At 25.4% G+C, this 11,525-nt stretch overlaps 1 long non-coding RNA gene across 1 annotated transcript; it reads right to left on the bottom strand.

Moving 5' to 3' along the window:
* Positions 1–1,071: 1,071 nt before the first annotated feature.
* Positions 1,072–8,451, bottom strand: LOC107422609 (uncharacterized). The gene is made up of 2 exons (XR_001581896.4): positions 6,877–8,451; positions 1,072–1,516 (listed from the first exon to the last, which is right to left on the bottom strand). It is a non-coding gene; the product is annotated as an uncharacterized LOC107422609 (long non-coding RNA).
* Positions 8,452–11,525: the final 3,074 nt, after the last annotated feature.

Below are 11,525 nucleotides of genomic sequence, written 5' to 3' on the forward strand. Positions count from 1 at the left end.
AATTTGGCAAATCAATTTTCTTCTAAACTTTAAACATTTTTTAAATGGTCCTAATCCTAAGTCTATTTTTTATAATAATTTTCGTCGACATATTTTCCTCCTATGGTGTTTTTTATAATAATTTTCATTGACATATTTTCCCCCTATGATGTGATTAAGAAATAAGATGAATTATTATTGTAATTAAGCATATTTTCGTGTAACCATGGTAACTGATGGTTTAGCTAATGTTAGCTATAGTTTGAATTGGGTTTCCATTTATAATTATTTGATGTAATTCCTAAAGAGTTTGCTCACTTGATAGGTTTAGACCATATGGGAACGCTGTCTTTTCGTGACGTTTTGATATTATCTGCTTGTTTCTTTTCCCATTTAATATATGAATATATGTTTTTTCCTTTTGCACCGGCCAAGAAAAATTCCGTACACGCAAAATTTATTAGATAATCAAAGGCAATTCTAATGAGTTTAATCTATTTCAAGTTCATGATCAGGATCCCAACTATTTGCTAAAAATGGATACCGACAACCAAGTTGGAGTAGTCAAAAATAACTTAATAAATAACTTAGGTTGTTCAATTAATTATAAAAAAAAATAAAAAATACAAAGGTTTACCACCATCTAATTTTAAAAAGTTATGCAATTTACTTTCTACTTGAAATCCACCAAATTAGGCTTCTAATTTTGAATTTTTTGCATATTGATTCAATTGGATATCATATTTAGCATGCGATCACTAACTTCTATCTATCGCACGTGTCTGGCCTGCCTCTATTTTACCTCTAAAACTTTTTTTTTTCTTTATTAAATAAACATTTAAAAGAAGGCATCTTCAATCTCTTCCATGGCATCCAAGGCCCTAAAAGGCAGAACTCTCTCCCTGATAGACTAAGACTCAGTCCCCATCGCCAAGCTCTCTCAGTTCAAAATGTAGGTGAGGCAATTATTTTTCCAAAATAGACTTTGAAGATTGAATTCCAACCATTTTTATACACACCTTAAAGGAACGCAGGACAGGAGTGACTTCATGCCATAAAACTTCTCTAAAATGCCATCGTAAACATGTGCAATTCATTTAAAGTTTTTTTTGACTTTGTACTTTTTGTTTGGTTCAACTGTCAATCAGTTGCATGCCTTCTAGCTCTTAGCTGAGGAAACTAACTGAGAAGGGAACACTACAGAGAAACCCCCATTTTTTTACATTTTTTTACAATTTCTTAAACATCCACATTGCTGACAATAACAAAATTGCTCTGATTTAAATAATAATAATAAAAAGTGCAAATCTTCTAAGGGCAAGAGTGTATTGGAGATATCATCTTCTTCTTCACGTACACTCCACCCTCTTTTTTGACTGAGCAAATTTACCCATCACTTCCCTTTTGCCTCAACCACCGCGTTTCACATTAAATGCCAGCCTCAATAATTTTGCGTGCGAAAGCACTCGATGCAGACCCTTATTGTCACCAATAATTGTTGACAAGGTATGTCAAAATTGAGGGCTTGATAAATTTTCTGCATGAAATCAAAAAGTGAGTGCTAATACAGTGGATTTTCAAACATAGGAGTAAAGTGCAATAAATCTAAAATAAAATTATAGACTAATGTTCCTGAACAAATAAATCTAAAATAGTATCTATGAAATATCAATGATTACAATAAAACATTAAGAATAATAATTAGAAAAAAAAGGTTGCTCATTTAGTTATCCAGAAATATATATTTAATATTTAAATTTTAAAAATTCTAAAAGTCTTAGAAAAATGATGGTAAATATTGTTTTACAATAGTGCTTATTATATTTATTTCATATATTAATTGTAAATTTACTATTTAAATATTACTTTGTATAGTGATGCATGATTATCAATTATTTTTAGTATTTCTAAAATGCTTTAGTCTTGAAATCTACAACGTTAACAAAGTATTTGCAGATTTCATAATATCTCTTTTGAGTCAGCATGCCCATGTTGACATTTCCTTCAGTATTTATACAACATGTTACCTTTCAGCATTTCGTGGACGTTGATATTTCTATTGCTGCTGCTGAATACGTGGATATGTACGTAACCACACAACTTTTCCAATGATGTAACTACAAAGCTATCCGATCAATTAAGTGGGTTTTCGTGTTGTACGATCACCTCAATATATGGACTATTGAACACCACTCATCTATCCGATCATTTTCAAACTCTCTCTTATTTTCTAAATCTATCTATGCCTTTAAAATTTGATATTAATAGATATATTAAAAATTTAAAATATAAAATTTCGATAAAAATTTATAAAAAATAATAAAATTTTAGTTAAAAAATTATTTTTTTAATTAAAATTTTAAAATTAATTTGTTTAATTAATTAAATATTAATTATATATATTTTAAAAATCTTAAATATATATTATATTTTATAAATATTATTTTAATATTATAAAGAGTTTTTACATAGTTAAAATTATTTGTATTTTTTTCATTTTTATTTTAAAATATGAAATATAAAAAATCATTATTAAAAAATATATTTTTTTAATAATTTTGCATATAATTATTAATATGTCATCGATACGAATATCTAATAGTTAATTTTGTAGAAAATATATTCTCCACATATTTTTTAATTTTTATCTATGTTTTAATTTTTATCTATTTTATAATATGTGTATAAATATTAAATTTATCAATGAAAAAAAAAATAATGGACAGGTAAACTTGTAACTTATAACACTAATTTTCTATAAGAATATGATAAAAAAACTTGTTTAATGTAATTTTGGACATTAATTGTTAAATATGAAATTTTATTTTATTTGTTTAATTATTGAAAGATCAATTAAAAGGTACAAAAAAAAAATCAATAATGTTATTTGATTAAAAAAAAAAGTTTACAAAAAAACCACAAATATTTCTAAAATTTCTATGAAAATTTCATAAAAATTTGAAAAATATTCATGGAAATTAAGAATTTTTTAACGAATTTGTAAAGGATTTATTATGGATATTATAATGGAAATTTCTATAAAACTTTTGAATAAATATGAAAATTTTTGACAAATATTATGAAAATTATATCCTATTTCAACTTCAGAGCTAAACTATCTTTCTATATGTTTAAAAAATAAAAATTTGTTGAAAATTACATGAAAAATTTTGATATTTTAAACTATGATCCCAACCTACCGTAATAAATTCTTTTTAGCCTACTTAATTAAGTACCCAACTCTCCGAAATATGAAAAGGAAAGATAATATTTGATCAAATACGAAACTAGCTAAGGAAATATAATATATTGATCAAATACAAAACTAACTAATTTAGAAAAAAGAAGAATAAATACAAAACTAATTAAGATATATATATACATACATATATATATATATATATATACATATGTTACTGTTATCAATTTGCCAAAAAATTTTGAGCAATATCATTTTGTTTATTGAATATATAGATATAATGATGTGCATAAATATTTACAATTTTCTCAGAGCAAAATAATAATAATAATAATAATAAATAAATAAATATTTACAATTTTCAAATGTCTATCCATCTTTGAATGTATCAAATAAAAAATTAAGATGATTTGTAAAATATTTTGGTACATTAAATGTTCTTTATGTATATAGTCATGCTCATGTCTACAATTTTATTTTTATTTTTATTTTTATTTTTTTTTCTTTTTTGATAAACGCTCATATTAAATTGATCTGTTTTAGCATTAAGGTCACTTTTCATATATAGAATGATTATTTCCGATAAAATAAGAATATCTATTTATAGGTATTAAAAAGGTGAAAAGAAATATTTATTGTTATTGATATATTTGATTATTATCTTAAATTAAGTTTAACATTTAGTCTTTATAATGATTTTTTTTCTTTCAAAAATAGCAAGTTTGATAAAAATTAATTAAAAGTAAAATTTTATAGTTATTTATGTACTTTTAGTCTATGATAATCAATATTTATTTTTTTGGTAATAGATAATCAATATTTATTTGAATATGTTTTAAACATAATAAAAATATTTGTCCTTCGAATCAAAGAATAATAATTCTGAATTTTTTGAAAGGATCAACTATTCGTTAAAGAAAAAAGTTATTTATCATCACTAGTGAACGATCACTAATAAAACTTATATGTCAAATAGCAATCTAAATTATTATTATTAGAGAGTTCACTTTTTATAATTTTAGTATTAAAAATAATAAAATTAAATGATTTTATTAAAATTAATCACATAAGCTAATGATAAATTATAAGACTTTTCCTTGAAACGAGAAAATAAATATTTTTATAGAATAAATATTTTTAAAATTTAAAAACTACCAAATATAATAATAATTAATCATAAAAAATAACTATTTTATTCTTACATTTACAACAACTAAATATGTCCTAAGTTTACTTTTATTAGTCATTAAATTACTTAAAAACTTAGAACTTGAAAATCAGTTAATGATCTAAGATAAATTTAATGAATATGAACCATTAATGCTTTTTAAAATCTTACCATTTAAAAAAAGAAAAAATCAAAAACTGACAAAAATCTGATAGAAAACTCTAAGGTAAAGCCATCAAATTAAATAGGAGCTGGGTTATATGTACAATTATGTTGTTTTAATTGCATTTTTATATGTGGTAATTAATTAATAATGTCTTTGATTTGTCATAAAATATCCATTTAGGGTAGGTATTGCATATAAATAAAGGCCCGGTCCCTACCTGTTCACCGGTCCCTACCTGTTCAAGAAAAAGATAAGAAAGCAAGTCCTCTTCCCTCGGCCAAAGAAAAATTGTCCACCTTTTTTTTTCTTTTTTTTTTTTGTTTTTTTTTTTAAAATCAAAAGTTGATATTTAAAATTATATTTATTAATTATCGAATTTCAATTAAATTTATTTTTTTAAATAGAATTTTAATATGCCATTAAATTGAATGAGTATGTCATTAAACCTTATATGATCATTTTTTAAACTTTAAATCTTAATCTCTGATATAATTCAATAACTATGACAAATAAATTTTAATTTAATAAAATAAAATATATCTTACGTGAAACTAAGTGAGATATATACTTATGCAGATTTATGCAGATAATGTATATAAGAGTTGCTTTTAGTCCGAAGTGAAACCTAGCAAAAAGCAAAAGCAAAGAGGCAATTTCACTTTATTTAAGTTTATGAAATAGAAGTGAGTACAAACCAATCTAAACTGACCAAATTTATCTAACCATTTTGGTTTCAATTTGATTTGGCTCAACTTTTTATTTATGACTTAATTCATTTTGATTTGGTTAATTTTTACTAACTTAACTAAACAATATATATATATATATATATATATAATTTTTTAAATATTTTATTACAATTAATTATATTTTTATATTTTTAAAATATTTAGTTTAAAATTAACAACATTAAATTCAAATTACTAAAAATTAGATAGCATATTTTTTAAAAATAAATATTTTAATTAAAAAATAATAAAATAATATTACATTGTGCTAAAGTCTAAACCAACCAAATCAAACCAAATCAATCATTTAATCAAACTAAATCGATTTGGTATGGTTTCTCCCTATAGTTGGTTCAACTTGATTTAAAAAAAAAAAAAAAAATCACAAACAAAAAATTGGCTGAACCGAGCTGTTGCCTGCACATATTATGAGGTGGACAATATTATTTATTTATGGGTCAACTATGATTTTAGTGTCTCAATTTTGTGGCTAGTTTAAATTGGTACTCTATTTTCAAGTGTTTCAATTGCCTCTATTTTAGTTTTGGTTTCAATATGGGAACTATACTTTCAATTTTTTTCAATTAAAGCAATTAATTTTTATCTTTCATTCCAAATGTGGGCTATAACAAAATTAAATTATCAAAATCTTAAACCTGAGGCAAAACAAAGGCTCCAAAAATACAATTAAACCAACAAAAGTAAAAGAAAATAAATGAGGTAAATTATAGTATAATGGTTACTTATGAAATACTAAATTGAAATCTAAATAAATATAATCTACTTAAGAATTTAGAAAATAAGATAAGAAATGAGACCTACTACAGGCTATATGAAAGTTAACTATATAAGCGTCCACAATGAAATCAAAATTAAAATTAAGGGTTTTAATTTAAAAAAAAAAAAAGGGTTAAAACTAAAGAAACCAAAACTAAAATAGACAACTGAAAATAAAAATTAAAAGTTGAGGTACCAATTTGAAACTAGCTAGAAGCAAATTAGAGACACTAATTTTTTTTTTTTTTGGGTGAATAGCATCAAAATTATGGTTAACCCTTTATTTTTTTAAGGGTTTTTTGCTCCTTTGAACTTTTAATGGTTTTTAAAATTTTTCTTTTTATACTTCGTGTTTCGCATTTATTGCTCTGCTTGGCAGGATATTTTTTTACTTAAAACCTCTATTGGAAGGTTAAAAGTTCTTTTATAAAAAAATAAAAGTGTTTGCTAAAAGTAAAGAAGTACTTATTGATAAAAAAAAAAAGAAGAAGCTTTTTAAAGCTATTTTAGAGAAGTCCAAATTTTGAGCTTCTCTAAAAAAACTCTTTTCTTTTACCTTATATGGAAATTTAATATAGTTTTTTTTATTTACAACCAAACATTTATTAGTTTTTTAATAAAAGTTCTTTTTCAAAAAAACTTATTATACAAATCTCTACACATTAAAACTCTACTTTTTTTATCTGTTAAGACATTAACTCAATATATTTTTATCTATTAAATATCAGATGATGTGCATGTGATCCACTTTTTTTATGATTTAAAGGGGTATAATCGGTAACCATGAAAAAAAAGAAAAAAAGAAAAAACAATTTTCTATCCATGAAATGAGAGCGAACTTGTGTATGATCCGGCAAACCTTGATGCTAGCAGTGGACCATTCAATCACCAAGGCTCACCGATGAAATCACGGCCAGACCACGCCTCTTCATGTGGTAGAGTCGCTGCCTTCTTCTGGGTTCCGCGTCCAAGCATGTATCAAGTCTCATCCCAATATCTACATACCCCCTCCAAGGATGAAGAGGGATTCCGAGCCAGAGGCTGTGATTAAAGAGCTTTTGAAGAACAAAGATGGATAGATTTTCCACTTTTATATTAATTTTTTTGGATAGATTTTCCCATTTTTATATTAAATTTTTGTTTTGTTTTGTTTTTTTGTTGTTTTGTTTTGTTTTGTTTTTTATTTTTTTTCTTTTCTTCTAAATTTGATAGATTTGGGTCTGTGAAAGACTGAAGGTGTGGGATTAAGATTTATGGTTTTTTTTTTTTAATACTTTTGGGCTATTTATGTAACAGCCAAGACCACCAGCATGCGATATTGTTCTTTTTGGGTCTGGAAAATTTTCTTACAATCGAGCCTTCAAGATTTTAAAAAACCTCGTAAGAGAAGAGTATTGATACCCACTTTCAAGGTTTTAAAAGGCCTCGTAAAGGAAAGATCAAGATTTTAAAAGGTTTCATAAGGGAAAGATATCCATACCCACTTATAAGGAGTGTTTCGTTCTCCTTTCCAACCAATGTGGAACTTCACAATCTTTCTTCTTTAGGGCCCAGCGTCCTCGTTGGCTCATCGATCCGGGTACTGGCTCTGATACCAACTGTAATAGCCTAGACCATCGCAGGAGTGTTTCGTTCTCCTTTCCAACCGATGTGGAACTTCACAATCCTCCTTTTTTAGGGCAACTGTAACAGCCTAGACCATCCGCTTGCGATATTGTCCTCTTTGGGTTTGAAAAATCCTCTTATAACTCAGTTCTTAAGGTTTTAAAAGGCCTCGTAAGGAAAAGGTATCCACACCCACTTATAAGAAGTGTTTCCTTTCTATTTCCAACTGATGTGAGACTTCAAAGTTTAGGATTTTGAATATGGAAGCTTTTTTTCTTGTGTTCTGGGTGGTGATAAAATTTTGTGTTTTGGGGATTAATTTGTGTGAATTTCTCATAATGTGAGTGTAGGATTTGTTTGTGTTTTTCGTTTCAAATATGCTCTTTAGATAAAAACACTTACTTGAATATGAAAATATGATTTTGGCTCATGTGTGTTAGGAATTGTAGCAGGAATTTAATTTGTAAAATTGAAGATTTGCCTTTTAACTTTTCAATCAAATAGCTTTGATGCTGGTAATGGTATTGTTTTCATTTTTGTGGTTCAAAAAGGTGGAAGACAATTCTAGTCTAAGAAGGGAAATTTGTAGAGCTAAAGATGGGCCACAGGGATTCAAAGTTGCTATTTGGGTTGCTAGCAGAGGCATTAACCACCCTCTTGCAATACTAATGAAAATCAATCCACTGGGAATTTTCTGCAAAAATTGTAACCCACATTTGAAAATCAAGAAGATAAAAGAAGAAGAAGATAGAGGAAACACCCATTGTACCCTTGAAATTATAAAAAAAAGACTGGTCATGTGGAATGCACATGCTATTTAACAGCAAAAACCAACAGTGTTAAAGCTTTGGATTGGAGTTATCAAAAGTTGTTAAGTTTAAACATGAAATATAAGATGGAATTTGTAAATCTACAAAAAATTTAAGAGGTATAATGTTAAAAATCCATTTTTAGTAAGATAAAATCTAATCACCGTAGATAAATATCACTCAAACACCACCTAACATAGGATTAAGATCTTATGCATGGAGGGCATAGATAGTAATACTTAACCACTAAAATTATTTCACTTTGTTTTTAATAGAATAAGTGGAAAGTATAAAAATCACCAATATTGTTAAACATTAATTTATTATACCAAAAAATGATAAATTTACGGTTAAATTAGATTTCCAAAATTTTGTAAACCAATTTGGTAGGGTAGCGTAACTCTTGCTAATTTGTCATATCGGACTTTAATTTGTTCAGCGTTATATCTAGATAGACTATGACAAGTTTGCATCAGCTACATTCGTAAATTATTTTATTATATTTATTTTTGTAATAAAGTTGTCTCCACCGACAATTCTATTTTAGTTTCATTCCAAAATTGCAAATGGGCAATCTATATGCTTTTATTTTTGCAGTTCCACAAATATAATCTAATTTAAATTAAGGTGTCGGTGACGCTTAAATTTCTATTTTTTTCTAATTAAAAACCTGTTAAGTACCTAATCAATCCATACTTAGGGACCTAAGTAGTCTTAGAGCATCTTCAATTGTACTTTGTCCATTTAAAATTGGTTTGCCACATCAGCTAAATATATAAGGTTTTAAAAAAATCTTTTCCAATAATTCTGTGCGTTAGTTCTGTTAAACTGATATGGGGACAAAAGAAATAGAAATTGTAAATGATACTATCTACTTTTAGAAGTTTTGTTAGACATGCTAAGTCAGCATTTTATTTATTTTTATTGATTTTTGATAAAAGAAAAAAAACTCTTCTGTGAGTTTTTGATTTTTTTTAATTAGATATAATTTTAAAATACAAAATTACACATTAGCATTTTAGGACATTTTAAACAGAACCCATTAAAAATAAATTGTCTAAAATATTATTTATTAAATAGAAAAAATGCAATATAAGAATGAACACTTTTCAAAATCAATACCACATAAATTAAAATAAAAACAGTCATTGGAGATGCCCTTATATAGTTGTATATCCATCAAAACTGATAAACATCCAAATTATAAATTTTCCTTATCGTCTGCAATTTCTTAGGTAAAACTAGCTAGTGAATATATATATATATATATATAGAAACTTATCTTATATCCTCGTCTATTTTACAGTCATTGCTCAAGGATGAAATATTAGCTTTTACCATTAGATTGTATAATAAGATATTAAAAAAAAATACAATTTTGAAGAAAAAATGTATTATTTTTTAAAAGATATATATCAAGATGTGCTCTAATAGGATGTAGATTTTTTATTTCATTTGTTTTGTCCATATTCTATTCTACTAATAATACAATATCATTTCATTTATAAGAAAAAATAACAAAGAGAAAACAAAAAAAATAAATAAGTAGATAAAGAATAATTGTTTTTTAAATAAGATAAGATTATATTAAGCCAACAGGAATTAACTAGTAAAAATTGAACAAAATATCCCCATATGAGATAAAATAACACAACATAATTATAATTTTATGTATAAGCATCTTTATGGGGACAGACAATAATAAAAATCACTATTTTCTCAAATATTTATTTGAGTTCAAAATTTTCAGACATAACGATGAAAAAAAAGGAATAGGAAAAAACTGCATGGATGTAGTTGCCGGTTGGCCTCAATCTTAATAACTTTATTTTTTATTTTTTATTTCACCAATTATTATATATTTTAAATAAAGAAGAGAGGATTTTTGTTAGAGCTAGTTGAAATTAAAATCTAAAAGTACTCCAAATGATTTCATCGTTGAGTCAACCCAACAAATACCACTTCATTTTTATTTGGTAGGCCATTTTAATGGGTAATTTTCTTGGTGTCAAATAAAAGTTATTGAAAGAACTTGGCAGCGAAATTTATAGCTATAAGAGAACAGTTGGAGTTGTTTTTTTGTTTTTTTGTTTCTTTTGTTCTGTTTTTTTTTTTTTTTCTGTATTATATGATTTGATGGGATGTTTATAAAAAAAAAATATTAAATCAAGAATCAATTTTTTGAGATTTATTTTTTAAATAATTAATTGTTTTAGAATTTTTTTATAGTGTTTGATTAATTATAGAAGAAGATAGTATTTATGTATTAAATAAAATTATATTTAAAAAATATTTAAAATTAATTTTATAGAAAATTTTAGAATGATATTTTTTTAAGAAAATCTATTTTTTCTATCAGTTTTTCATATTATGAGATTTATTTTCTATTGAAATTTGTAAATTTTTTTTTAAAAAAATTATTTAAGTAAAAAAAAATTTAACTTTTCTAAAAAATTTTAAATTTCTACTAACTTTACCATTATCCAAATACTCAATTAAAAAAAAAAAATTTATCCAGAACTAATAGAAATTAGACTCTGATGGTATTATCTTCAGTGGTTTGGCCGCTGAACCAAATCTACAAATACCACCTCATTTTAGCTTGGTATGCCATTTTTAAGGGTAGATTTCCCTTTAATTTACTTGGTGCCCAATAAAAATTATTCATAGAATTTGGCAGTGATAAGTTTTAGCTATAAGAGAACAGTTGGATTTTATTTTATTTTTTAATCAAAAGTTAAGAATTATTACACAAAGAGGTCAACCCTTTTTTTTTTTTTTTTGTTTTTTTGGCTAGAAGTTAAGATTTATTACGGAAAAGGAGACGTTTGGGAAACTTGCCTACTTCCTGTCTTTTCATGAAGAGAACTGTCTACATTATATGACATACATAGGACATATGATAAAATTATGAAATCAATCGGTTGGCTAATAATTTTCTCTTTTTAATTTAATTTAATTTTTTTATTTTGTAGCCTTCTATTCTGTTTGTTTGGACGAAAAGCTGACTCCACTGTTTATTTCTCAAGTCTTCTATTGTTATATTTTCTCATCTGTGCCAAAAATCATGTTTTCAAATATTTATTATATATTT

This window comes from Ziziphus jujuba, chromosome 3 (assembly GCF_031755915.1).
Source record: "Ziziphus jujuba cultivar Dongzao chromosome 3, ASM3175591v1".
Taxonomy (NCBI): domain Eukaryota; kingdom Viridiplantae; phylum Streptophyta; class Magnoliopsida; order Rosales; family Rhamnaceae; genus Ziziphus; species Ziziphus jujuba.